This window comes from Rhipicephalus sanguineus, chromosome 7 (genome assembly GCF_013339695.2).
Source record: "Rhipicephalus sanguineus isolate Rsan-2018 chromosome 7, BIME_Rsan_1.4, whole genome shotgun sequence".
Classification (NCBI taxonomy): Eukaryota; Metazoa; Arthropoda; class Arachnida; order Ixodida; family Ixodidae; genus Rhipicephalus; species Rhipicephalus sanguineus.
Window position 1 is genome coordinate 103,828,209 of NC_051182.1, and position 24,746 is coordinate 103,852,954.

General features: G+C 47.1%; 1 long non-coding RNA gene across 1 annotated transcript; it reads left to right on the forward strand.

Annotated features, from left to right (window-relative positions):
- The first annotated feature begins 1,118 nt into the window (after window positions 1–1,118).
- On the forward strand, window positions 1,119–24,311 carry LOC119399687 (uncharacterized). Its single transcript, XR_005184931.2, has 3 exons — window positions 1,119–1,180; window positions 9,297–9,395; window positions 24,100–24,311. It is a non-coding gene; the product is annotated as an uncharacterized LOC119399687 (long non-coding RNA).
- Window positions 24,312–24,746: the final 435 nt, after the last annotated feature.

Genomic DNA, 24,746 nt, shown 5'->3' on the forward strand with positions numbered 1-24,746 from the left:
GCCGATAGCGGCGCACAGATATATTCTTACTCATGGGTATTACTAGCGTTTCGACGGACTCATTGTAGTAGTCTTATTTAGCATGAGGTTCATTCATGCAGACGTTCTTAAAGCATAAAGGTTGGATAGATCGTGATTTTTTTGCTTGCAGTGTTGATTGGCTCCTCGAATGAAATGCCGATTTCTGTGCATCGATATGAGCGTTTCTTAGAATAATACCTTTGGTATTTTTTTTCTTTTTGATTGTTTTGTTTGATTTGTTTATAATTTTTATTCCATGTACCGTACTCCTCTCTGTAAAGCTTTGGCGATTGAGGGTAAAATAAATGAAATGAAATGAAAGTGTCGTCAGTAATGTCGAATGTGTACAGTACCTTAATTACACGTTACAGTAGTGTTATGTCACGCGTATATTACATATCTTCTATGTGCTTGTTGCTTAGGTATTCTGTATTCCGTTTTCGGTGTGCCATTTTCTTCTGATTAATTATAGTATATCTAATGTTTTTATTGATAAATGCAGCGGCTGCTATCTTTATAATATTAGAGCGCTCACCGTATATCTCGCCACATGTTCCCAAGCTCACGTTTCGAAACCTCTTACTTTTAGCGATATTCGTTTTTTTTTCTAATTTTCCAGAATTACACAATGTCGTGTAATGCCCGAAGAATTTTTCAACGTAGGTTGCCAAGTAGCGGATGCCGGATGCTTCGAGAGCTTCACGTTATTTTCCTATTTTTATTAACACTGCGGAAAAGATACAGCGCGCCCAATTATTACTTTTCATTCTAAAAAGATAGAGCGTGCAAACACGGACACAAGAAGGAAGTCAGGACACCGCAAACGCCGTCTAACAACTCAGCTAGTTGGTAAGTATTCATTCTAAAAAGACAGGGCGTGCAAACACGGACACAAGAAAGAAGTCAGGACACCACAAACGCCGTCTAATATGGTATACTTGGTAACTAACATGGTCTAACATGGTCTAACATGGTAACTAGCTCAGCTCTCTGTTATTCTAAGCTTTAATACTTTTCGTTATGCTGTATATTCATTGAGGTTTTTAATTCAAGCAGGATATCAGCATAGATAAAAACGTTATGTCATTACCTTTCAGGGAAATAGTCATTCGGCTACAAGCTACACTGTGCTCTATGAGAATGAATCTAACTAATTCATGTAAGTATACCATGCAATGTTACATGCCTGCAAATTTTTTACAAGACTATGCTTACATGTTCAGTTGCTGCTGTATAATTTTACATATATCTAGTGATAATTACCGATGATGGTTTCCATCGCTATTATCGTCGTGAAGGATTCTAAAAAAAACAGTGACGTTTCATTCTGTGAATGCTGGTGACGATGCCTGAACGGATACACATACGCATTGAATGTCGAGAAAGACGGGGCCTAGTCATTAACGAAAGGAGCCTTGGTGCGAGCTGCATACTTTGAATGCTTTCACGTCAGCCACGGGAAAATTAGTACCAGCATGGCAACTTACACTACGTACACTTAAGTGATCTATTACACATGCCATAGACTATGACAAACAGAACTCAGATCGGTGTCTCTGGAACAGTACACCCCAATGAACATGAGGAGTTCAGCCCCGCTACCACCAGACAGGAAGATGAAGGAAGGTTCGGCCAGGTGGAAGCATTCTGTTGACCTCCTCTGGAAATTGCGATAGCACCTGTTCTGAAGCGCGTCGTCCGAATTCACGGAGTGAAAGGTCACTGTAATTTCTTATGGCGCCAAGACGTTGGCAAGGGGTTGACCTGCTATGCTTAGGCGGTAGCATTGTGAAGGAAATCTTCGGCGTGTTCGAATGAGATGTACTCGTCTTGGTCTGTGCGACGAAACACTGGGCTAGTTAATTTAATGAGTACGCTAATGTTTTCTTCGTTTGCCCGCGTATTATATATGGCTGACGTGCGCCTACTCCTCAAGGCTTCGTTATTCTTCTTCTCTACTATATCTCTTCATGTCGTTGCTTTGCGCGTCGACGATTTCAGAAATGGCTCATGTAGGCTTGCACATAAAAAGCGAACTGCTGACAATAAAGCAAATGAGAACTACGTGTAAACTACACGCTAACAGCCTAATCACCGTCCAAATATTGTTGCCGTAGTAATGCATGTACAAGTGGAAAGTTTTGTTTCTTGCTGTAAAACCTAAAGGGGATTTCCTTAGGCGAAAAAGCGCCAAAATGCACGATATAGGTTCAGAGTAACTGCAGGTTTAAACGTTGTGTTGGCGATGCAAATATGCTAGAGGAACAGCTACAAAGAACACGTCGCAAACACAGGACACTTTTTAACAAAACAAGCTCAAACTTCAAGTGGTTTATTGTTCATGCGTAGTCGAGATAAAATTCAAGGAGCACTGGAAAGAGATAGTTCACGTGACCCCGCCTTTGTGACATCCATCACGTAATTGATTTCAGACGGAAGTAGTTTTATTGATTACTCACTGACGCATGTATCGGCGCCAAAAGGTGAAATGAGTGCGGCATCACAATCTCTTCTCTCCACGTCGTCTTTCACCATCTTCATAATTACTGTTTTTTTCAAACTGAGGGTGCGCATGTGTATTCGTTAAAGTGGGTAGCTAAGTTCCCGAGGTGGGTTATCTGTTGTCAATTATACATGTGCTCTTGAAGTCGTGTGTTAATGAATGTTGAGGTCTGTCCGATATATATTGTTCCGCATGCTAATGGCACACTGTATACAACTGCTACATCACATTTAACTGGTTTGTGGCTTATTTTGCTTTTGTTTTATTCTTGCTTTGCCTTTTTGTTATTAACTTTCTTACACAACCCTATCAATTTTCGGGGTGCGGAAAATGAAACTGGAACGTCCGTGTTTGTTGGCGATCTTTCTTAGTCTAGCTGATATCTTGTGGATTTAGGGCATAACCGCAGCCCTTTGCCTTCGTGGCTGGCATATACAGAAGCATGTTTCCCGAATCTCCGCCATATACGTTGCGTCTATATGACGAAAGATGAAAAGGCGCTTATGAGATACCATTGTGGCCATTCAGAACTCGGTAAAAGAATTGTTGCGCCTACATTACTTTCCCAATTAATTTAGAAATTAGGCGATCACATGATTCCAAAGAGTTTGAACGTAGCATGTAAATAGGTTAAAAGAAGCAGCTTCCCTGATTCAAGAATTGTGGCTTTTGCTGAAAAAATGCTTGGTAATATGTGAGCGAAAAAAAAGAGAAGTACAATCCCTCAAAACAAGGGAAACGACCCGCGGCTATTCCCGAAATCCATAAAATATCGCATAGACTTAAGGTCGCCAACAAACATCACGTCCAGTTCAGCGCCCCAAAAATTGCTGGGGTCGGGTAAGAAAGTTAATAACTAAAAAAGAAAGCAAAAAAAAAAAGAAATGCAAACTAAGCCACAAACTCAAGCATTGTTCACAGTGATGCTGCAGTTCAGGCCCGTAGCCGGGGGGGAGGGGGCTAGCCCCCCCTCCCCCCCCCAAATTTTGGGTGAATTTGTGTTTTTACCAAAAATGAACAATAAAAATAGGTGTTTTTCTCAAAAAGTCAAGGTTTTCACAAAGTGCCCCCCCCCGCCGAAAAAAGTTTCTGGCAACGGGCCTTTTGCAGTTGTATACAGTGTGCCATTAACATGCGGAAGAACATATATCGGGCAGACCTCAAGATGCGTTAACTGAAGGCTTAAAGAACACAGGTCTAATTGTCAACAGATAACCCGCTTTGGGAAGTTAGCTACCAGCTGTACCGAATGCATATGCGCACATCACTTTAAAAAAAACCAACATCTATGAAGCGGGTAAAAAACGACAGGGAGAGAATAGTTTACGAAGCCGCACTCAACGCATCTCTGGGCGTCGATACATGCGTCAATTAGTCATCAATAAAACTAGCCCCTGCTGGAATCGATTTCCGTGATGGAAGTCATACAGGCGGGTCAAGCGAATTATCTCTTTCCACGTGCTCCTTGACTTTTATGTAACGCCGACTGCGCGTGAACAATAAACCAGTTGAAGTCTGCACTCGTTCTGTTAAACTGTGTTCTTTGTAGCGTTCTCTTATCGTTGCCCTACCATAGGCGCGTCGCCAAAACAACATGAACCAACTAACCCCTTTCGTCGCCTTAGAGGTTTAAACGTCCGCGTGATTCTAAATGAGATACGATATGAAATACTCTGGACACTGGGACTACCTTATTACTAGAGTCCGCATAACCAGAAGTTCATGCTACTGAAAAACATGCACCTTTAACCTAAAATTTCATTATTCGTAACGTAGTCTACCTAATGATAACTTTCCTTGAGAAGCGTTCCCCGGGTGGTTTCCATGCGACGTACGCAAAATGAGATCTTTACTGCAATTTTCTTATACATGTTTTTGGAGCATCGCATTAATTTGGGAAACTACTCGAAATCAAGAAGTTAGATTGGGGGTGGGCAATAGTGGTGTATTGTTGTGGTTTGTCCTTGAATCTTATCTATCCCGTCGTAATCTGAGCTGTTTTGAAGGTGTTTCGAAATGACTACCTATATGTTTTATTTCGACGTTGTGCGCGCGCAACGACTGCTTGGCTGCTCTGTATATGATATCGCCGATGTGTGTAGCAGTATGGTGTACTAGAATGGGGTAGTGTGCCGTCTGGTGCCGGAAACGTGGCTCTTTTTGCGATGACAGCCTGCGGTGCCAGAGCACACCGTACTACTGTGTCGCCACCTGACGCCGCCCCCTGAAGTAATTTATGGTAAGCTGAGATACAAAGCCTCCGAGATTTGTAGTTGTAGTTGCCGCGGTGGTCGTGCGTGTACGTGGGAAACTTGCTGATTGTTCCCTTCTGTTTCTCATGACACGTTACGAATTTTTCCGTGTGCATGGCTGACTCAGTGTTTGAGGAAGCCTGATGCATTCAAGTTTTTGAAGACCGATTGGAATTACGGACTTATTCAAAAAGGATAAATCCAACACACCCGAATACACCGCGATGCATTTAGCTGCATTCCTGCGTTTGGCACCCCTTTGAGGAGTAAAATCATTTTACTATAAAAAAAAATGGAGGAGCTTCGTCATTTAGCGTTGTATTTTTTCCGTCGAAAACCTTGCGACTGCTCTTCTGGCTGATGCAGGTGAAGGGTGGTCGTGCAACTCACCTCAATGCTGCTAACGTTAGCCTTCCGGACCTCCTCGTGTGCTTCGACGCATAACTTCAAGTTAGTGTGATAGCTAGACAGGTGTATATATGCATGGAATGACAGCGATTTGCTTTTTTTATTGCCTTTTGCAATCAAAACAGTAGCATGTAGAACGATCCGGGACTCTGGCTCAGCGATAGGAATTTGTGGAAGCTCAGACCGACGCAGAAACATTTTTTTTTATTGCAATAAATGCAACAAAATGTGTTTAACTGTTTAAATCTTGCAAATATATTTAGTTTCTATCGTGTTACGTGACCATTTGACTCAAGAACGGCAGAAATTTTCGCAATTTTGATTTAAATTTCGCGCGCCGGGCACACCGTTCGATCGTGGCGCCCTACTGGTGGCATCATCGCAAAAGCGACCACCATTCTCCCATTGGTTTGCTGCGGAGACGGCACACTACCCCATTCTAGTACACCATAATAGCAGGCTGACAAATGGTAAAACAAACCGCAGCGTGACCTAGAAACAGTGCTTAGTTCTAGTGTGGGCGCTCGCAAAAGCTCGCACAAATTCCAATGTCGCGTTGTAATTTTGTAACAGATCAGGGTGCCTTTCATTTCCGTTTAAAGTTAAAAGTTAAAACAATTATGCTATTATCAAAAGTGTTTATTCTAAATTGCTCTGGTCAGGTAATTGTACTGCTTGCGAAGTCGCTGAGTAGTTGCTGTGCTTCACTGATATATAAACTGTTATTTTATTATTTTAAGCCCTGCGAATTCTTAAAAGTATCCTACAAGTGTTAAGACGGCTTCTTGGCCATCTCCCCGACTGCTTATGCCCCATTGCGTTGAAAGAGAGCCAGAGGAAACAGCGGTCTTTCTAAAAGCGAAGTTGTTCTAGCTCGGCGTGAACCTTGTGGAATGTGTGACCGCCCGAAAACCATCATCACCGTGTACGGGTATGTGCCACAGAATTTTAACACGAAAGTGTTTTATGCTGGGGTGCACCAAGAGCTTCATGATGTAATTCTGTTGCGGAAATACATCAGCAAAATGAACGTCATCAAATGGGCAAAAAAACTTCAAGAAAAAGTTGCATTGAAAGGAGACGAACCCATAACCTCTAGTTCCGCGACGATCGCAGGTGGACATTTATCTCACTGAGCTACCACCAAACACATCACCGAAGCCACATAAACACGCGTATATTCTTTCACACTTCTCTGTCACACTGGTCTTGGATGGATGGATGATATGATCGTCCTTTTTATAGCGGGGTGGTGAAGTGTGTGCCACGAGGCTCGAAAAAAAACGCCACGCCTGCGCTGAAACCGCAGCACAGTCACAGCGAAAGCTGGAAGAGCGGCGTTTCTAAAGCACCGTTGTAAGCTCTCTTGGGGCTACTAATACAAGTACACTAGCAATAAAACTACGCCATAAATCACAATTTTTGTGAAGTTCGGAAGCACCTACTAAGCCATTATCCGTCATTCTACGGAGAAGCGAGGCACCAGCTACACGTCTGTAAGCATTATGTGCACTTTGTTGACGCGACGACTGATGACGATGAGAATTATGGCTCAAAAACCCTTTGTAATGGGTTGGAAGCTTTAAACGCCCACCAGTTTGTATTTGCATTAGGTGACGCCCGGTCGCTATGTCCCCTCTCCCGCCATGCTGTATAGCATACGTTGACGTGGGAGAGAGAGGTGAGGGGGGGCGAAGAACTTTACTGCGACCCCGAGGAAATGGATCATGCGCTTATGGGCTCCCTTGGCAACTAATACAAGTGCACTTGCGAGGAACTCACTATGCTATAAATCATTATAATTTTTTAGAAGTAGGAAAGTAGGCATTACGCCATTTTTCGTCATTCCACGGAGAGCCGTGGTACCGGCTAAACGCATGTAAGGCATTATGCGCACTTTGTTGATGCTGTGCCTGATGACGATGAATAATTATGGCGGATCCCTTTGTAATGGGTTGGAAGCACTGAACAACCTTCTCGTTGCGCAATTCGCATTGTCTGACGCCTGATTACAGAATTAGCGTTGTGTCGCTTGTGTCGTCCGGTTCTCCCTTTGTCCACGTTTTTCGCGCAGTTTTTGCAGAATCGAATCTAGAGTATGTATATTATGAGCCATCGCCGCTGTATTCTGTGCTGCTTAGGAGGCAGCGGGTGTTGCACGCTGAGAAGCTGCGCTGTATTCGCGGCAGCTAGAGGAACGTGCCGAGCTTTGAGCATGGGTGCGGACTGCACCCATGCGCAGAAAACCGTGGCGCACGAACACGAACTGCTCTCGCGCTTACCTGCCAGTATTTGCACTATGGTGCTGTGCGTACAGGCCTTGAAATTTACCGCAGGTCGAAAAATTTTCATCCGTTTCACGGGGTCTTCCGCGTTACCATTCCTTGACTAGACATTTTCACCAGGAAGCTTCCCGTTGCGCTAAAGAAAACAGGTGACATAAAACTTGGCTGTCCGTGCTCTTAAAGGGCGCCTCGCTCGATATTATATTTTTGGAGTTTCCGACCTACTACACTATGTACAGATGAATAAATTAGTTCGAAAATATGTCAATGCGTGTCTGCACTGTTTCTCTAAATTTGTATCCTGTAATCGTGTAAATTAATAAATAAATACAGCAGTAAAGAGAATGAACAAGACGCACAATTATTTGGTTCTTCCAACGGACAAACTCTTTACAGCGGAGGCGATGAATCTTTAAAAAAATGGGGGGGGGGGGGGCGAACCCGCTTCCACGGTTATTGCATATACTTTTTATCGCATCTGCAATTATATGGACACTCTCGTCTGGTGTTTGCAGTCGCCCTCGTGCTCCATAGACAGTTCAAGTCGATAACATTGCTTCGTAGATTGTGCGCACGAGTAAAATATCGCGAGCGCCACAGCCGAATGCGGGTGAAGCAGCATGGAAACGAGCCATCCATCTCCGTCGCACGGGTTGCGCAGGCGATGAGATCAGCCCGCGGGCGAGGCCTCCCGTCGATTGCTCTTCAAGTAGCGAGGAAACACCACGCCCGTCTTCAAGGAGCATGAATCGGGACGCCAGTAGAGGGAGGAGGGAGGTGTCGCTCGAGTGGCAACTAAGAATTTTGAACATAAGGCCGCGGTCTCGAGCGCTGGTGAGCACGCTACCTCGGCAGTCATCAGGAAATGGCTCGCATCCCTTTCTACGTGTTGCGATTTGACCGCTCTGCGCTGAGACGGCATTGCTTGAAACCGATACTCTCCTGGCAGCGGCCTCATTCAACACAGCCAGTGTTTCGTAGAGTTACGCGAGATCGGATCCAAAGGAGCTAGCTGCTTTACTTTGACAGATAGATGTTTTACTTCGTATGATAGATGCCTTACATCGTGTTGACATTACGATTTTTCGGCATCGCATTAATTGCTTCGTCATTTTGGCGACGCTGTCATTTTTTTCTAAATCCAAGGGACCACTTTCTCCGACCTGCCAACTATCTAATCTACTGCGCCCCCTTCTTGTGCGCCACACGGCCGTCGAACCGCTCAAACTTCGTGTAGTCACACGCCCTGCCGGAGATGGAAAACACCGGCGAGCTCACGCACGGCGATTTCTGAGCGGCGCACAGGTGCTACGTCGATTCATGAGCTTCACTTTAGGCGTCTAGCGTCCTTGACGTCCCCAACAACCCGATGATATGCACGCCAATCAATGTACCAGGAGGGGTCGATCAGCCTCGTGACTCTTGACGCAATGCCACTTAACGAAGTATGGGCAAATGCTAGCTGCCTGCTTCGCATGAGGTCGATTTCCCCAATGCGGGGGATCGGCTGCATGGTTCTCCTTGCGCATTTTCCTTTTGTCTGTTCGCTGCATACAGTGGGTGTAATATGCCACCATTATTTTTATCAGCTGTATCAGGCGAATGCGGACTTTCCTTGTTCTTACCAAAAACGGAACATAATTTCTCATATTTTCTATATACGTGTGTCTGCCGACCAGAAGTACACAACTCGCTATCATTACACCAATACACGGCGATACTAGAGATAGATGCAGTGTTTGAATGTTCAGATTGCACGTAGATGACAAAATACAGCAATCGGTGCATCTTTCAACGAATGTATGGAAATCGAATTAAATCGTGCAGGTCAGCTGCTCAAAATGAAAGGTGTCGAGACACAGTATTTGATGTTGCATTATACGTGGAATACTATGGTTTTGTCGGAGCTATTTCACAGTGTAAGAGGTAAGTGCGTTAATATGCATATTTACATTCTACAAACAAGGCATTGTAGATACTGGTGATTGTCGTGTAATTTGTGTCATTTATCTTGCAAAACGGCCTGAGTAGCGATAATTTTTCCCGTAAAATAACTGTGTTCTCTGATAAGGTAGTGATCCCGCTCTGATTTGGTTACTTTGTCAGGAAAATTCATGTTCGCTGCTGTGTACCTGTATCTACGTTTTTGGTATAGTGTGCCCAAGCATATTGGAGAAGCGGCAAAAGGCAGGCTAGTTGGTACATAACTTAAAACTTGAGAAACAGCGCAAAGACAGGACGAAGGAAAGTGACACACGGACGGGGCATGGAACAAGCAATCCTTCAGGATCCTGATCTGTCGCCTAGCCTCGGCCCTGAAGACAAAAAAATTTCAGTTGGCAGTCAGCGCCCGTCCGTGTGTCACTTTACTTCGTCCTGTCTTTGCGTTGTTTCTCAAGTTTTCCCAAGCATATATTCCTGTATCTCTGAGATTTCTCATATAAAAAAGCTAAATTCTTAGGAGCATTACGGTGCCCTTTCACAGAGAATGCATGATTGCGGCATTCTGTCTGTAAGTGGCTACAGCCCTTTGCATTTGTTACGCGTGAGTGTGTAAACCCCCCATTGGAAGATTACCATTTAGGATGTTTAAAGCGCAACAATTAAAGTCCCCACAATTCCGATACTCATGGCAGCGGTGCAGCTTTCACAGACGAATATGAAATACATACGTAGCAAAAAATTTGGCGAATGGCGATGCATAGTGTTTCATCGACCAAGCAGGCGTAGTGCTAACTGGGCAATCAGTTTGCCATGACCTGCAGAGGCATGTAGTGAGTTCTGTGTCGGTACTTAGAAAAAAAACAGTCATTGTATCATTCTCTTGAAATATTATGGATCGTCCTTCTGTGGGGATGCAGTTGAACGTCCAAAGAAAGGTCCCAGATTGAACACAAGAACAATATGCAACGAAGGCCGACAAAACAGAATATACAGTCACGATGAATACCATTTCACTCTGCAAACATGGCCTATTTTTACACCATCACCCTGCTAGTAGCAGTAGGACATCTAAATAATGGCCAAGGAGCAGATTGTCAGCGAAGCTGCTCAGAAAGCGCCAACGCCTTCCTTTTTAAAGCAAGCGTTTGTAAATTCTTTGGCCGTTAAATCTTGAATTTCGTTAGAGATGTGAACTACGGGGTCTGCCGGATAGTGCCATATAGACCCAGCGTCGAAAGCGCAGCTGGAAATTTGACACGTCGTACGACTTGCTCTGCGTTTCACGCAGTACTGCGACTGGGTTTCAGAGTTAATGTTTTTTTTTCTTTTGTTTAAATTTGTACGCACAGCGTTTCATCGCTCTGAAATATTGAATATTGTTTCAACCTACCTCAAGAAAAGTTCACAAGGAAGTGTCTGGCACTCACCTGGTTGTCAATAGTTTTCAGGAGCTTCAGTGGACCCCATCAAACGTTGGCATTCAGAAGGCAATGTTACATGCAGTAAAATGCCCTTGCATGCGTAACGCAGATATGTGTGGTGAAAGTAAGAGCTCCTAAGACATACCAGCACAACAACGATGTGATACGCAATAATTTTAAGGCGGATCTACATGTTTCTACACCAAGCATGTGTAATCCATGAATTTTCTCGAGAACAAGCGCCGCTGTTGTGCCTCATAAGTCAGCGGCTCCACATACACCCGCCTTGGTCATCAAGACTGGGCGAAACGCTTCCACGTTTCGTGCCTCCTGCGGTTACATCGGTGACATTGAACATTTCATTTGGTTTTGCCCGCAGTTTGATGAGGATAGAGCAGCGATAGTCCGCAGCTTGCAAAGGACTGCCATAGGCACCGAACATTTGAACACGTCATTTTTTTCTGTAGGGCCTGTGGCAACGAGAAGGAGCGTGCAAAAAGTGTGATGGTCTTCCTGCAAGATACTGCGATGTTGAATACGTGGTAACAGACGCCGAAAATTCAGGAGATGCTCAGGCGGAACAATTGCCGGCCATGCAGGCCAAGCTAACCCCGCTTGCTGCAACATCACAACCATCACCACCACCACCATATTTCGTGTGGGGTGTTCGTCCAGCTGGCGCAGTGCTTCTCCTACGCAGGCTATATATATATATATATATATATATATATATATATATATATATATATATATATATATATATATTGCGGAAAGGGAACAAGGAGCCAGGCGAATCACAGAAGAAGCCACCTTTATTGAACCTGCCCTAGGCTCTAACTGCCTGCTTGTGGCACGAGCGCGAGCGCGCTATCTCGAGCGCCATTTCACTGTCCTCTTTCTCCTTTCTCTGCCTGTTGCCAGCACCCCACACTCTCACATCCTCATCTAATGAGGAATTGGATGGGGCGAATCATACCGCGGTGGGTTCGGTCATCCACTCCCAGATTGCCGACTTGCCCCTCGGACCACTACGTTGCCGACTCCACCTCGGTGGTGGTTTCATCGGCGCCATCCATGTCGTCGTGGCCGACGGCCCTTATCGGATATCTTCGCGTGGCGGCCTTGAGAGCCGTTACCTCACGTCCTCGCCATAGCAAGCGCCTTCCAGCAGCCTTTGACGAGTCTTGTGTCGCCTGGGGGATGCAACCATAGCCCTCAGTGTCCACACGACAGTCTTTTATTCCGGTTTCCACCAACACTTTACCGATATCATCTCCCCGATGGATGTGACGTCGAACAAATACGCACGAGCAGATTACAAGGAAAAATGAGAAGAAAAGGTTTCGTTGATTTCGATGATCTGGGAGTCGAAACGATGAGTTCTCGGTCCGCGACGATCGCTGTCAGGGTCTCTACCCACTGCGCGACCGACGTTCATGCCTGAGGCTTCACAAACGCGCCTTATATCTCCCACACCTTCTCCCACTCACAGTGACCACGGTTGGCGTGGCGCGGTTTCACCGTCTCGGATCGCTGAAGTGAAGTACCGCAACATGACGCTAACGAGCGCTTGCAGGGGGCGCTTTGATATCCTCAGCATAAAATAAGGAGGGAGGCATTTTACGATAATTCAAGGGGGAGCGCTTTACTGTTTGAAGCGAGATCGGGTTGCCTTAGAACGAGTAGTTTAGTAAAGAAGAAGAACAATGCACATGCTGCGGGGAAGATAAGGAAACGGCGGAGCATGTTCTGATTGAATGTGGAGATATCCACCCAGGTGTACGTTTGGGCATGAGCCTACATGAAGCCTTCGGTTTTAGGGACAACAATGGAAATTTGAACTCACCCGCGATTGAAATAAGTAAGAGATGGTTAGAGTATTGGTGGCAGAAAATTGGAGAGAAAGGACAAAAATAAATATTGGAAAAAATATAAGGACCGTCTGCCGTAAAGGGGACAGAACTGGGCCGAGAATTTACGTTTCTTTCCGTGTAGTAAGATAGATTTTATGGAAGTAAAGGCATTAGGTCAACATTAAAAAAAAGGAAAATATTTTTTGGTCGAGCTTGGTGGCACACTTGTCACCGCCTTGTTATAAAGGGGACGCTCATAGCAGAGCGCACCAGTCGTAAGCGGAACGCCTTCCTGCGTGGGGAGATCAAGTTACGAACTTAGTCTCTCGCGTTCGCGAAGCGCTCTATTGTATACCATACAGCAGAGACGTAGGTTACCGTATTAATAGGGAGCGCACACCTTGGCGCACACTCACAAATGACGACGGTTTTTATCATTGCATGCTCGGTGCCAGTGTTATGCGCTTGTTGATGCCATCGTTTCGCGGGATCCAGCATGTGCCAGGTGCTGGCGTATTTTAGCTACTTCAGCTACCACAAGGTTTGACTCATCACCTTTGGCGTTAGTCGTCGGGATGTAGATACGGCATTAGGCGCCACCGTGGGTGCATCCACATCAACGTTGGTATAGCTGGTATAACGTTAGAATAAACAATCAGGTATACCAAAGATATCATACTCACCGCAGCTAGCGGGCCGCAGTCAGGAATTGTAGTCTTCCGCAATCAAACAACGCTTGGACGCGCCGAAGCAGCGGCGCACGAGCACGCGTCTATTTCATATTTGGCGTATTTCGAGCGCTTTTGCTTTTTCTAGGAAAAAAAAAACAACCAGGCAGGTATCAGCAAAAAATAAATGCGTGTAGTGGGGTTACTTGAGGCATGGTACAACATAAAGGTAATAATCTATAAGTTGGCTAATTAAAGCAAATTAATTAATTTGAACTTAGTCATGAAAACAATGCAGCTTGTGTATGTACACGGCTACCACTAATATACAAAGGTAGAACTCTCCTAGCGTGCGTGCGTTTTTAAATCTTGGTCCAAATACATATACATACAGGAACGCGACAAAATCAGTAAATAACTAAAAACAGCAGATACCAAATTTTAGCGGAATCGGTTTGATGCGAAGCACTAATCGAGTAGTTCTATGCTGGACGTTTTGCTTAGAACCAAGCGTTACGAGGTGGATCAACGTGCTTTTGTAAGAAAAGTAGTTCAGTGTACATCGTGGGCTTACCGGCATATCGACGACCCTGGCGTTTAAGGGTTAACGTGGTTTGGCGTAACGTCAGTACTCTCGTTAGTGCACATACGCCAGTATTATCGAAACGAAGTGCACATTACGGTACGATGAGGCGAATATGATATGTAACTTTCGTTAGAGTAGGCCTGCGGGGTCGAGCAACGCTTGAATATAGCTTGCTGAATTATAGCAATGTAAATGCAATGTTTCTTAGACTATTATAAAAGCGGAGCCAACATTGGAACCACAGACGTCAACATCACATGACAACTGTATCATAGGAGTACAAATGAAGCATTTATAGCTTTGGTATCAAATTAGATAGCCAAAGCCACAACCACAATTGACCTTGCACCGACATTACGCCTGAGTAGGGTGTTTTTCCAAAGCAGTTTCTAGGCCTAGCGGAGCTCTGTTGTAGAATACCTGACTACCGCGCAAGTGCTTGGCTTGGATTCTTGCTGGAATCCTAATTTTTTATTCTTTGCAATCGTCGGTAACGCTGCCGATGTCAGTTTTTTCTTACCGCTCTCGCATTTGAATGACAAGTATCTGTTCTCTTCATTTTTGGGTACATATAAACTGTCAATCACCTCTGGCTCATACCCGTACACCAAGTCCTTGGTAAGCGGGTATGTACCACACGTGTCCGCAGTAAAGGGTTTGACGACGTCCGCGAGAGGATTTATCACGTCTTTCATGTCATTACTAAGAGTCATATTCGTCAAATTCTCTTTCCCTCCCATGCCAATTTTGGTGTACACTAAGTTAAGGTACGCTGGTGTAATGCCAGTGCAACGTCAATTATGTTTGTGGTTCCGGCTATCTAATTTGATAACAAAGCAATAAACGCTAAATATGTTCTTCTAAGATACACGCGTCATGTCAGGTTAACGTATGTGGTTCCAGTTTTCGCTCCGCTTTTACAGCAGTCTAATAAACATTACATTTGTGTTTCTATGATTTAGCACGCTATGTTCAATGGCTTGTCGATCCCGGAGGAATGCGCTAAAGAAAGTTACGTATATTGTCACGTGGTCGTGACGACGAAGACAGCGGTCAGCACGTTCGAGATGAAACTGTTTATTTGGCCGAACTTGTGGCCGGGAAACTGTAAGTCAATCTAGCAGCACACACTGATAGCGGCGGACAGAGCGTCGACCGTCGATCAACTGACAAGCGGTCAAGCGCGTCGGCTTTTATACAGGCGCTATGGAACTTTCCAGCAATATCGCTGGTGGCGGCGTTATCTCTCGACAAAGCTGGAACATTCGCGTGCGGCACGCAATCTTAACAAAACGATATACTAAAATCGTGAAGCTTCTCGAACACTGCTTCACGGCCAGCGTCGAGCGTTGATAACCGTCCTTGCTGGTCAAACTCGAACACATCAAAATAAAAGAAGAAGCGGGCGTGGCATTGCCCCCCTCTGAAAAAGCATCGTCCCGATGCTTGCAACAGAACATGCAAAGGAAAAAACAAGTGCATGCACAAATAAATTACAATAACAAAGGAAAAGTAGAGTTTCTCAGGTTCGCTAAACGCGCAAAAAACGGCTTAAGGCGCACGACATGGACGACTTCAGGTCGTGCGCGGCGTCCGCTGGGAGTTCGTATGCCGTCCGGGACGACCTCGTAAGTCAAGAGCGCCGTGACGTCGAAGCACCTTGTATGCGGCCGAAGTATCGCCGAAGAAAGTTTTTCACTGAGCCCACGTCGGCGTATCGGCGTCCAGACCCACACACGGTCACCGGGTTGGTACTCCATGTGGCGTCGTCGAAGATTATAGTGACTGCTGTCGACCCTCTGCTGGTTCTTGATGCGCAGGCGGGCGAGCTGTCGAGCTTCTTCGGCGCGTTGCAAATAGGCGGCAACGTCGAGATCGTCTTCGTCGGTTGGCGGTGGTAGCATTGCGTCGAGCGTTGTTGCCGGGCTCCTTCCGTAGACCAGCTTGTACGGCGTCATTTGCGTCGTTTCTTGCATGGCCGTGTTGTCATGCGAAGGTCACATACGGAAGGATGCATCCCACGTCTTGTGTTCGACGTCGACATACATGGCCAGCATGTCGGCGATGGTCTTGTTTAGGCCGCTCGGTGAGGCCATTGGTCTGTGGGTGGTACGCTGTGGTCCGGCGGTGGCTTGTTTGGCTGTATCTCAGTATTGCCTGAGTTAGGTCAGCAGTAAACGCCGTACCTCTGTCGGTGATGAGGACCTCTGGGGCGCCATGACGCAGGAGGATGTTCTCAACGAAGAACTTTGCTACCTCGGCGGCACTGCCTTTGGGCAAGGCCTTCGTCTCCGCGTAGCGGGTGAGGTAGTCAGTCGCTACGACGATCCACTTGTTGCCGGAAGTCGACGTCGGGAACGGCCCCAGTAGGTCCATCCCGATTTGCTGGAACGGCCGGTGAGGTGGTTCGATTGGCTGCATAAGTCCCGCTGGCCTAGTCGGTGGTGTCTTCCGTCGCTGGCAATCTCGGCAAGTCTTGACGTAGTGGGCGACGTCGGCAGCAAGGCGTGGCCAGTAGTACTTTTCCTGTATTCTGGCGAGGGTGCGGGAAACACCGAGGTGTCCAGCCGTCGGGTCGTCGTGTAGGGCCTGGAGGACTTCTGGTCGCAATGATGAGGGCACGACAAGAAGGTAGTCCGTTCGAAGTGGCGAGAAGTTCTTTTTCAGGAGAACGCCGTTCCGTAAGAAAAACGACGACAGTCCTCGCTTGAATACCTTCGGAACAACGGCGGTCTTGCACTCGAGGGTACTCCATAAGGCCCCCCAGTTCCGCGTCGGCTCGTTGCTTTTCGGCGAAGTCGTCGGCACTTATAGTTCCGAGGAAGCAGTCATCGTCGTCGTCTTGCGGCGGCGCGTCGACGGGGGCACGAGAGAGGCAGTCGGCGTCAGAGTGTTTTCGTCCGGACTTGTACACGACGGTAATGTCGAATTCTTGAAGCCTCAAACTCCATCGTGCGAGACGACCTGAAGGGTCCTTCAAGTTAGCTAGCCAGCATAAGGCGTGATGGTCACTGACAACTTTGAAGGGCCTGCCATAGAGGTAGGGGCGAAACTTTGACGTAGCCCAGATGATGGCAAGGCATTCCCTTTCTGTTGTGGAATAGTTGGCTTCTGCCTTGGATAGTGACCGGCTAGCATAACTGATAACCCTTTCAAGCCCGTCAGTCTTTTGCACAAGGACGGCACCGAGTCCTACGCTGCTAGCGTCGGTGTGTATTTCAGTGTCGGCGCAATCGTCGAAATGCGCAAGTATGGGTGGCGTCTGCAGGCGTCGTTTAAGTTCCTCAAATGCTTGCACTTGCGCCGTTTCCCACCTGAATTCCACGTTAGTCTTCGTGAGAAGCGTCAGTGGTTCGGCGATGCGTGAAAAGTTTTTGACGAAGCGTCTGTAATAGGCGCATAAGCCGAGAAATCGGCGCACGGCCTTCTTGTCGGTGGGAGGCGCGAAGTCGGCGATCGCCGCTGTTTTCCGCGGGTCTGGGCGCACTCCAGACTTGCTGATCACATGGACCAGAAACAAGAGCTCGTTGTACGCGAATCGGCACTTTTCTGGCTTCAGGGTCAGTCCAGAGGCCTTTATTGCTTGAAGTACTGCCTCGAGCCGCCGGAGATGCTCGTCGAAGGTCGAGGAAAACACGACGACGTCGTCCAAATACACAAGGCACGTCTGCCACTTCAATCCGGCCAGTACAGTGTCCATGATGCGCTGGAACGTCGCAGGTGCCGAGCAAAGACCGAAAGGCATGACCTTGAATTCAAAGAGGCCGTCGGGTGTTATAAAAGCCGTCTTTTCTCGGTCTCTCTCGTCTACTTCGATCTGGCCAATAGCCGGTCTTGAGGTCCATCGATGAAAAGTACGTCGCGTTGTGAAGTCGATCCAGGGTGTCGTCTATCCGTGGGAGGGGGTACACGTCCTTCTTCGTGATTTTGTTCAGGCGCCGATAATCAACGCAGAAGCGCAGTGTCCCGTCCTTCTTCCTCACTAACACCACGGGTGACGCCCACGGACTCTTGGACGGCTGGATGATGTTGTCGCGTAGCATCTCGTCGACTTGTTTCTTTATCGCGTCGCGCTCTCGAGTCGAAACTCTGTAGGGGCTCTGACGGAGTGGTCGAGAATCTTCTTCTGTTATAATGCGGTGTTTAACAAGGTGCGTTTGTCGTACCCGCGATGACGACGAGAAACAGTCCTTGTATTGCAGGAGCAGGGTTTTGAGCTGGTCTTGTTTGACCTTCGCAAGGCTCGGGTTGACGTCAAAATCCGGTTCGGGACCTCTATTCGTCGAAGCAGGTTCGGCAGCATCGAAGAGGGCGAAAGCATCGCTGGCGGCTACACATTCGTCAATGTAGGCAACCGTCGTACCAATGTTGAGGTGCCTATATTCGTGGCTGACGTTTGTCAGCACTACCTTTGCTCTACCGTCACGCAGTTCGGCTATACCTCTTGCGACGCAAATTTGACGGTTCAGGAGTAGTTGCTGATCGCCCTCGATGACGCCTTCAAGGTTCGGAGGTTTTTCGGTGCCGACGGAAATAATGACGCTGGAGCAGGGCGGAACGGTCACCTGCTCTTCTATCACATTCAATGCATGGTTCCCTGGCGTCGCGTGGGGCGGGAGCGCTTTGTCTGAGGTTAGCGTTATCGACTCAGATCTCAGGTCGATGACGGCGCCGTGGTCACTTAGGAAGTCCATTCCAAGTATCACATCCCTAGAGCAATTTTGTAGGATTACAAAGCTCGCAGGATAAGTCCGGTTATTGATGGTGACTCTCGCCGTGCAGACACCAATCGGCGTTATCAGGTGGCCTCCAGCTGTCCGGATTTCGGGTCCACTCCAAGCGGTCTTTACTTTCTTCAGCTTGGTGGCGAACGGTCCACTGAAGACAGAATAGTCGGCTCCGGTGTCGACGAGAGCTGTGACGCTGTGGCCGTCGATAAGAACGTCGAGGTCGCTAGTTCGTCGTCTCGCGTTGCAGTTAGGTCGTGGCGTGGGGTCACGGCTACGTCGGTTTGTTCCGCTGCTTCCCCGTTGCGTCGTCAGGTCTACTTCGGTCCGCGAGGTTTCATCGGCAGGACTTCGTCTGCTTCGCGTCGTGTTCTGCAGGTCTCCTCGCGTTGTCGTCGTCGGCGGCCGCGGAGGATCTTCGGCATTTCGTCGTGCAGCAACCGCACCTCCATCGGTTGCTGCCCTTAGTTTTCCGGATACGGGCTAGGCGACCGGCCCCGGTTTGGGCCAGTGTACTGCCGGCGGTGCGGTGACATGTAGCGGCCGGGCGACGGCGAGCGGGAAGGTCGTCGTTCTTGCCACTGTGTTCCGGTGAGGAAGTCGTCGATGTCGCGAGGCCGTTCGCCTGGCTGGGGGCGCGGCGCGTTGACGGCGAATCCGCGTAGCCCCATCTGACGGTACTGGCAGCGGCGGTAGGTATGGCCGGCCTCCCCGCAGTGGTAGCAGAGCGGGCGGTTGTCAGGGGCGCGCCAAACGTCGGTCTTCCTTGGGGCATAGCGCGGGGCATAGCGCCGGGCGACAGGAGGACGGTAGGGCGTTGGTGGTGGTGGCGGCGGCGGCGTCTGGCGGCCGAACTGCTGCGGCGGCGCGGCGTCATGACGTGGACGAGGAGCGGGGGCGTTGCGTCGGGCTGCTGCAGCATAGTTCATTGCTTGCAGCTGCGGCTGCGCTGCATCGGGGGTGCCCAGCGACTGCTGGATTTCCTCGCGGACCATGTCGGCGATCGAATCCACTTGAGGCTGCGCTGAAGGCAACAGCTTGCGCAGCTCCTCCCGCACTATCGCTCTGATGGTTTCCCGTAGGTCGTCAGTGCCTAGCGAGTGCGCTTCTGTGTAGCCTGTCGACAGGGTTGAGCGGTTGTATTGCTTCGTCCTAATCTCGAGGGATTTTTCAATTGTTGTAGCCTCCTTTAGGAATTCGATGACAGTTTTCGGTGGGCTCCGCACCAATCCTGCAAAGAGGTCTTGTTTCACTCCCCGCATAAGGAAGCGGACCTTTTTTTCCTCAGGCATCGCAGCATCAGCCAGGCGGAAAAGTCGCGTCATCTCTTCCGTGTAGATGGTGACCGTCTCATTCGGTAGCTGTGCTCTTGTCTCCAGCAAAGCAGCGGCCTTTTCCTTGCGGACGATGCTCGCGAAGGTATTAAGGAACGTCGTCCGAAAGAGGTCCCAGGATTGAAGGCTCGATTCATGGTTTTCGAACCACGTCTTCGCGGCGTCTTCTAAGTAGAAGTAGACGTGGCGCAGCTTCTCTTCAGTGTCCCAGTGGTTGAAGGCGGCGACTCGCTCGTACGTCTCCAGCCAGCTCTCCGGGTCTTCAAACGACGATCCACGGAAAGTCGGTGGCTCCCTTGGCTGTTGCATCACTACCGTTGTAGGTGGCAGGGGGTCTGTCATCGTCTCGGCGGTCGATGTGACGGTCTTCGGCTGCCTGGTGTTTTCGGGAAGGAGCCCGTACTCTGGTTGTAGTCCCTTCTGCCGGCGGCTGGTTCGAGGATCCGGGTTGTCCTTAGCGTCGTCTTCTTCTCGGCTTGGGCTTGGGTCAGCGCCCCGCGGTGGCGTCCGGATCATGAAGCAGCACCTCCACCAGATGTCACGTGGTCGTGACGACGAAGACAGCTGTCAGCACGTTCGAGATGAAACTGTTTATTTGGCCGAACTTGTGGCCGGGAAACTGTAAGTCAATCTACAGCAACACACTGATAGCGGCGGACAGAGCGTCGACCGTCGATCAACTGACAAGCGGTCAAGCGCGTCGGCTTTTATACAGGCGCTATGGAACTTTCCAGCAATATCGCTGGTGGCGGCGTTATCTCTCGACAAAGCTGGAACATTCGCGTGCGGCACGCAATCTTAACAAAACGATCTACTAAAATCGTGAAGCTTCTCGAACACTGCTTCACGGCCAGCGTCGAGCGTTGATAACCGTCCTTGCTGGTCAAACTCGAACACATCAAAATAAAAGAAGAAGCGGGCGTGGCAATATTATTCACATCATCGCACTGTACAGTGCGCTTCCTTTTGATAATACTGGCTCACGTCGTTACGTCAACCACTGAGTTACCCTTTAAACGCCAGTGTTGTCCACGTGCCTGGTAAGACGATGATGTCCACCGAACTAATACACCTACAAAAACTCGCTAATGTACTTCGTAATGCTTGGCTCAAAGCCCAAAAATGCAGCATAAAACTACTCGCATAAAACCGATTCAAACAAGACGTGGGATCTGCCAATATTTTATATATATAATTTAGTCATTCATTCTTGTATATTGACAACGACTGTAACATATTTTAGAAGATGGAACACGTGATCGCTACCCACTTACATGGTGTGGGTTTCTGGTTATGTTTCGCACAGTGTGGCGGAACGTAACGAAAAGCAAAAAAAAAAGCAAAAAAAACTATATTTTTGACCGGCACGAAAACGTAGCCGAAGCTTTGTGTATTATTTCATTCCTTAGTGAAACCGAAATTTTTAAAATCGTTTTTCGGTTCATGAGAAAACTTGGCCATCCGGAACAACTGAGGTCTTGCAACACGAGCAATTCGGCATATCTCAGGGTACAGTATCAGCGCGTATTTCAGGCAGAAATTCGAAAACAAAGGATATGTTGGAATTGCGCAAAAAACGAAAATAGTGAAACCAAAGATGTTCATATTAACGCAAGCGGACTTTTGCGTACCTGTCACGCAGGCAAACGTAGAGAGGGCATTTAAGGCGCTGAAGTGTTTCGCAGCGAAAGCTGTTATGAGATCACAGCCGCCGATTTTTGCGTCATAGTTGTCCGCCGTCGCCGGTGCCCGTAACTGCTATCGCGTGAAATAAGAAAAAAAATGAAATGAGAAACAGTGTTCTAGGATCGTATGAGATTTCAACCCGTACCCTCTGCGTGGCAGTGGTGCATTCCACCACAGTGCCACACTGTTTTTTTATTTGCCAGAATGAGCCACGCTGGTGCGTGTAACTCCTTCGCAAAAATACTCTACACAGGTGTCATGTCGGGTGAGGAATCGTGTTAAGATGTGATATAGCGTGGCAGAACAGTAAAATAACAACCAGGCATCACACAATGTGAATTGCGCAAAAAGTCGGTCGTTGAAAGCTTCGAACTCATTAAAAAAGAGCTCAGCCATAATTCTTCACCGTCATCAGCCACATCACACAGTGCACATAATGCCTTACAGAAGTGCAGCGGGTACCTCGCTTATCAGAAGAATGACGAATAGTTGGTGTATCGCCACTTCAGAAAAAAATACGATGATTTATGGCGTATTGGGTACCTGTGATGTGTACTTGTATTAGTTTCCCCAGACGGTATACAACGGGCTCTAGAAAGGCCCCTCTTCCTGCTTTTGCTGTGAGTGCGCTGCGTGTTTCGCGCAGGCCTGGCGATACTTTTATCACAACAGCGCACCAGAGAGCACACTCAATGACGTGCTGCTTCTGAGATTGTGCTCACTCCCTAACACAAAGCATTGAGCGCGCTAAAAAATCGTAATCGACTTTTGAGAAAATAAATACTATGATTTTGAAGGCTATACTGGATTGTTCTAGTTAGTAGGATGTCGGGGTGTAGTTACTCCCGTTCCTCTGAAGAGCGTGTTTTACCCCTGCCCCACTTTCTTAAGAGGAGGGCAATTAACTACATCACAAATGAAATGTTTTGATGATTACCTTAATTTTAAATTTTTGCGTACAAAGAAAAAACGTTACGACCCGTTACCAACATTTCTTTTCGTTCCGGAACAGAAACGGAACGGCACTTCCTGCGGTGAAACGAAACTGAAACACAAACGAAAAACATTTCGCTCCGACACCCTGGTTTACCACTAAGGTGATAATCCCTCGGGGGTGGGAGCCGTTCAGCCTTTCTGCCACTGTGAAGAATTCCAGCTCGGTGCAATACTGATTATGGTGGATTATGTCTTCTTGTGCATGCACGCGTGCAAACGCACTTGGCTGCTGTTCTGAAAAAAGTTGCAGCATGACGTCCCGTCCAACATATGACACCTTTTTGAACATAGAAGGCTTTTTTCTTTTTTTCTTTTTGTCTTTTTATGTCTTTCTTCGTTCACTTATTATTTATTTGTCGCGTTCACATATAATGACACTGTAGCATAGGTTAGAAGGTGTAGAAGAGAAAGTAGAAGGTAGAACACAAGACTACATAGTCACATAGAGTGAACTTTTAATTGTGTTTGGCACTAAGATAATTCCTCGGGGTTGGGAGTGGTTTGACCTTTCCGCCACTCTGAAGGATTCCAGCGTCGTGTTATGATCTTGGCGGATTATGTCTTTTTTGTACATGCACGCGCCCAATCGCATGTGGCTGCTGCTCCGAAAGAAGCTGTAAACGTGACCTCTTCGCGCGCATACTTGTGGCGCCCCGGCGTGCATTCTCTTTCTTTGTGTCCGTTCGGAAGAAAAATAAGTTCATCTTTAAAAGGCGCGAAAAAAACCACAACGGACAGGTAGGAAGGAGACAGGACGACGCGCTTCTAGCAACTGAAGCTTTAATCAAAAAGCGAAAGAAGATATACACACACATTACAAAAACAAGAAGCCCGGTGTTTTACAAAAAACAAGCCCGGTGTTTTATCTTTTATATGCATATTCATTCTGCGGTGGTCTGGTTCTTTTTCTTGTTTTTGTAATGTGTGTGTATATCTTCTTTCGCTTTTTGATTAAAGCTTCAGTTGCTAGAAGCGCGTCGTCCTGTCTCCTTCCTACCTGTCCGTTGTGGTTTTTTTCGCGCCTTTTAAAGATGAACTTCAACCAACTCGCCCAACTGTCCCTGCTAATTCAGAAAAATAAGTTGTTGTACCATCCAAAGCATTAAAAACTACGGCGCGCTGTAACCATATTTAGTATGACGAAGGCCGCATCACAGGCCGCAACGTAGGTAATAAATTATTATTTGTTTTTACTTCTCAAACGTGTGTATTTTCATTTGTAAATATCTTCGGGATGAGCGAGAATACTTTTTTCGACTTTATATACTCACAGAGCCGGCTGCATTTGACATATTGATCCGAATATGCCTGTCAACATCAATTCATACTTATCCTGATGTTAGAGTGCTGTCAAATTGCATTCATGCATTTGCGAGGCTTTGTGGTTACATATATGATTATTGAATGCTTTGCAGAGAAGCCACTATGTTCTCTTTGGGCCAAGAAAGACTATATCAAAAACGTTGACCAGTCAACACTGAGTTATTTTAACGTACTTTGCGACGAACCAGAGTATACCGGCTATCGACAAGGTTGTCCGTCACCTGCCAAATAAATATCCTAGTCTGCCGCAAATATTAGATATTCCAAGTGCCCTACTTTGAAAAATAAAATTTGTTCTTTTATACTCAAACCTCTTTCGTGCAAGTCTGAGTTGCACGGATAAGGGAGTTCTCTAGAGAGCGGACATTCCTGCTGCTCTTAGAATTCCTTCATAAATAACTTGAATAGCGCCTTGCACATCTACTCTCACAAGAAAATGTGCTGACCCCAGGGTTATCACAATATATAGCCACACATGATGCATGCGTGTATTACTGAATGTCAGGGTGAATTTTTTAATTGAGTCACACGCCAACTGATAAATCAGTATATTCAAACCATTCTTTAGCAAGTATCCTCATAGGGAGTACTACAAGGAAAAACTTCACTATTAAGCTAGGGATACTTGGGTGAGTTGACATGATAATTATGAATCAAAGAGTGCGCCAGACTACCAGGACACAGAAGGGGAACACAAGAGAGCATATACTTAAAACAATTTAATCGAGCTTCTTTCACA